Genomic DNA, 5,000 nt, shown 5'->3' with positions numbered 1-5,000 from the left:
GGAGGTCCACTCAGAAAACAGAATATCCCACCCACCCGACAACCACCATTGCTCAGCCAAGCCACCAACACCCACACATGTCCTACACAGGGGTGCACCCAACATCACAATACTGCCTCCTCTCACAGCACACAAACAATGGCAGGAATGAAAGACACAGGTCTGCCACAAGCATGGAATGAGAGCGCCGCCTGTCATGAGCCAAAGGTGCATCCTGACGTGGCAAATCAGATGATGCCGCAGGCATCCACTTACTATAATCACAATCAACAAACCGGCCGCCCCGCCCCGCCCCCCATTAAACCTTTCCTTACAACAATGTGTACCTTAACCTAACCTATATCGTACCGTAACCTAACCTATATCGTACCGTAACCTAACCTATGTCGTACCGTAACCTAACCTATGTCGTACCGTAACCTAACCTATGTCGTACCGTAACCTAACCTATGTCGTACCGTAACCTAACCTATGTCGTACCGTAACCTAACCTATGTCGTACCGTAACCTAACCTATGTCGTACCGTAACCTAACCTATGTCGTACCTTAACCTAACCTATGTCGTACCTTAACCTAACCTATGTCGTACCTTAACCTAACCTATGTCGTACCTTAACCTAACCTATGTCGTACCTTAACCTAACCTATGTCGTACCTTAACCTAACCTATGTCGTACCTTAACCTAACCTATGTCGTACCTTAACCTAACCTATGTCGTACCTTAACCTAACCTATGTCGTACCTTAACCTAACCTATGTCGTACCTTAACCTAACCTATGTCGTACCTTAACCTAACCTATGTCGTACCTTAACCTAACCTATGTCGTACCTTAACCTAACCTATGTCGTACCTTAACCTAACCTATGTCGTACCTTAACCTAACCTATGTCGTACCTTAACCTAACCTATGTCGTACCTTAACCTAACCTATGTCGTACCTTAACCTAACCTATGTCGTACCTTAACCTAACCTATGTCGTACCTTAACCTAACCTATGTCGTACCTTAACCTAACCTATGTCGTACCTTAACCTAACCTATGTCGTACCTTAACCTAACCTATGTCGTACCTTAACCTAACCTATGTCGTACCTTAACCTAACCTATGTCGTACCTTAACCTAACCTATGTCGTACCTTAACCTAACCTATGTCGTACCTTAACCTAACCTCTGTCGTACCTTAACCTAACCTGTATTGCGCCTTAACCTAACCTGTATTGCGCCTTAACCTAACCTGTATTGCGCCTTAACGTAACCTGTATTGCGCCTTAACGTAACCTGTATTGCGCCTTAACGTAACCTGTATTGCGCCTTAACGTAACCTGTATTGCGCCTTAACGTAACCTGTATTGCGCCTTAACGTAACCTGTATTGCGCCTTAACGTAACCTGTATTGCGCCTTAACGTAACCTGTATTGCGCCTTAACGTAACCTGTATTGCGCCTTAACGTAACCTGTATTGCGCCTTAACGTAACCTGTATTGCGCCTTAACGTAACCTGTATTGCGCCTTAACGTAACCTGTATTGCGCCTTAACGTAACCTGTATTGCGCCTTAACGTAACCTGTATTGCGCCTTAACGTAACCTGTATTGCGCCTTAACGTAACCTGTATTGCGCCTTAACGTAACCTGTATTGCGCCTTAACGTAACCTGTATTGCGCCTTAACGTAACCTGTATTGCGCCTTAACGTAACCTGCATTGCGCCTTAACGTAACCTGCATTGCGCCTTAACGTAACCTGTATTGCGCCTTAACGTAACCTGTATTGCGCCTTAACGTAACCTGTATTGCGCCTTAACGTAACCTGTATTGCGCCTTAACGTAACCTGTATTGCGCCTTAACGTAACCGATATTGCGCCTTAACGTAACCTATATTGCGCCGTAACGTAACCTATATTGCGCCGTAACGTAACCCACATTGCCCCTTAACGTAACCCACATTGCCCCTTAACGTAACCCACATTGCCCCTTAACGTAACCCAACACACGTTGGGCCTTAACCCAACACACGTTGGGCCTTAACCCAACACACGTTGGGCCTTAACCCAACACACGTTGGGCCTTAACCCAACACACGTTGGGCCTTAACCCAACACACGTTGGGCCTTAACCCAACACACGTTGGGCCTTAACCCAACACACGTTGGGCCTTAACCCAACACACGTTGGGCCTTAACCCAACACACGTTGGGCCTTAACCCAACACACGTTGGGCCTTAACCCAACACACGTTGGGCCTTAACCCAACACACGTTGGGCCTTAACCCAACACACGTTGGGCCTTAACCCAACACACGTTGGGCCTTAACCTGCTCTGTAATTGTCATACGACGCGTTAAATTAGTGTAGTGTTGCCTAACTGCAACCCCCGCAATATAGTTTGCTACTCGCACTGCCCGGTCCCCAGTGTATCGCTTCATGTTAAACACCTTGCAGCTATACACTGTAATGTGGATGGCAGCAGGACGTACATGCTCAATGCCCTTTGCAGTTGTTCATTGGCATTTGCAGTTGTTCATTGGCATTCGCATGTGCGAAGCACTTAGCCTACGCTGTGGTACGGCCTGTGTCAACTGTCCGCTGATGTTGTACGTCCAAATCACACACTGTACTGCACATTGGTCCTCATGTACTGAATGATACATCGTGGTACATGTGACCGTACAACGACTGCGCCAACAACGGCGAACCATGCGGTCCAAATGTTGTGCACTCAGCTACGTGTCGTCTCCCTATAAGAGCTGGATTGCAGTGTGGTATGCCCTGGATGGCGATCAGCATGAGCCGTCTGTTGATGTAGTGGCGCGTGTTGTCAGACGTAGTCGTCTCTTCTCACACACCGTGATAGCATGGTGCACTGCGTTCCACATCTGCGACATGCGACAGAGGCCGGTTGACAGTCGTTCGCGCAATGGACATCGCATACGTACGGGGGCCACCTTCCACGTGTTCGCGAAGCGTGCACATGTTGTTGCGTGTATGTGGGCAGACATAGTGTGTCGTGACACCTGACACAGGCATGCAACAATCGTTGAATTTGCAAATGGCGATGGACGCCTACGTTTGCTGGTGACGTTATGCAAATGAACAACTGGTAAACCGTTGTGGTGCGGTTGTTCTCGCTAGAGGTGAATCAGTGATGGCGACGATCGGTTGAGCTACCAACCGGTTGTTCCAGCGATACCCACCATGCCCACGAACGTGAATGGCATCTGGGTGTGAAGCGATACGCGGCGGTGGCTGGGTGGGACCGTCCCCGGCCGGTGAGGGGGGGCCTCCCGGCGTGCTGGCCGCGCGGTGCGTGGGCGCACGCGCTACAGCCGGCTGGTGGGGGCGGCCAGTGGCAGGCGCGCCGGCCGACGGAGGCGGCAGGCGGCGCAGCTGCGCGCCGGCGCACCCTGCACGCGGCGCCGTGCGGCCAAAGTAGGTCCTCGCGGGCCCGGTGCGAAGCGCGGTGGACATCTGCAGTGTGCTGGTCCGATTGAGGACTGTGTGCGCTGAGGATGCGCCGCCGCCCGGCGCTCGGCGCCGCGACGCCGTCTGCTGCTCGGTCGCCTCTGCGGTTCTCGCAGGTGGTTTGTATCGCAGCTGTGCGGACGTGTTGGCGCGTGCGCTGTGCTGGGAGAGTTCGCTTCGGCACCCAAGTGGGGCTTTTGTCCTTCTGTGGCGCTGGCGTTGGAGCTGCCGGTCACCGTAGGTGGCGCGTGTTGTCTCCCGCCGGCAATGCCACGACAGCACGCTCCCGGGCCTCTGTCGGCAGCGGCAAGCTCAGTTGGGAGCACGGGTGGTCGCACCTAAAGCGTCTACTCGCCAAACTCCGGGCGATTGCGCCTCTCTCGAACCCGACCAAGTACTTAGGACGGCGCTGCGCGCCGCCGGGACCTGAGAGGGTTTCGAGGTGTATTGTGCAGGGGAGCTCAGCCTCCTCCTGTTTGCAGAATAATTGAGCGGACGCTTGCGTGTTCGCGCGGGCCCCCGGGACACACTCCCGGGCGGCCGGCTGCTCAGCTCTAGTTGACGCAGCTCCCTGGTTGATCCTGCCAGTAGTCATATGCTTGTCTCAAAGATTAAGCCATGCATGTCTCAGTACAAGCCGCATTAAGGTGAAACCGCGAATGGCTCATTAAATCAGTTATGGTTCCTTAGATCGTACCCACGTTACTTGGATAACTGTGGTAATTCTAGAGCTAATACATGCAAACAGAGTCCCGACCAGAGATGGAAGGGACGCTTTTATTAGATCAAAACCAATCGGTCGGCTCGTCCGGTCCGTTTGCCTTGGTGACTCTGAATAACTTTGGGCTGATCGCACGGTCCTCGTACCGGCGACGCATCTTTCAAATGTCTGCCTTATCAACTGTCGATGGTAGGTTCTGCGCCTACCATGGTTGTAACGGGTAACGGGGAATCAGGGTTCGATTCCGGAGAGGGAGCCTGAGAAACGGCTACCACATCCAAGGAAGGCAGCAGGCGCGCAAATTACCCACTCCCGGCACGGGGAGGTAGTGACGAAAAATAACGATACGGGACTCATCCGAGGCCCCGTAATCGGAATGAGTACACTTTAAATCCTTTAACGAGTATCTATTGGAGGGCAAGTCTGGTGCCAGCAGCCGCGGTAATTCCAGCTCCAATAGCGTATATTAAAGTTGTTGCGGTTAAAAAGCTCGTAGTTGGATTTGTGTCCCACGCTGTTGGTTCACCGCCCGTCGGTGTTTAACTGGCATGTATCGTGGGACGTCCTGCCGGTGGGGCGAGCCGAAGGCGTGCGACGCGCCTCGTGCGTGCTCGTGCGTCCCGAGGCGGACCCCGTTGCAATCCTACCAGGGTGCTCTTGAGTGAGTGTCTCGGTGGGCCGGCACGTTTACTTTGAACAAATTAGAGTGCTTAAAGCAGGCAAGCCCGCCTGAATACTGTGTGCATGGAATAATGGAATAGGACCTCGGTTCTATTTTGTTGGTTTTCGGAACCCGAGGTAATGATTAATAGGGA

General features: G+C 52.3%; 1 non-coding gene across 1 annotated transcript in view; it reads left to right on the top strand.

Annotated features, from left to right (window-relative positions):
* Positions 1–4,032: 4,032 nt before the first annotated feature.
* The window catches only part of LOC124593018, a 1,910-nt gene continuing 942 nt past the window's right edge, over positions 4,033–5,000 (top strand). The window contains exon 1 of the ribosomal RNA XR_006977769.1: positions 4,033–5,000. This exon is cut by the window's right edge and continues 942 nt beyond it. This is a non-coding gene — a ribosomal RNA (small subunit ribosomal RNA).

Source organism: Schistocerca americana, unplaced genomic scaffold (assembly GCF_021461395.2).
Source record: "Schistocerca americana isolate TAMUIC-IGC-003095 unplaced genomic scaffold, iqSchAmer2.1 HiC_scaffold_97, whole genome shotgun sequence".
Taxonomy (NCBI): Eukaryota; Metazoa; Arthropoda; class Insecta; order Orthoptera; family Acrididae; genus Schistocerca; species Schistocerca americana.
Note: the sequence above shows the minus strand (reverse complement) of the source record. Positions and strands in the feature narration are given on the sequence as shown.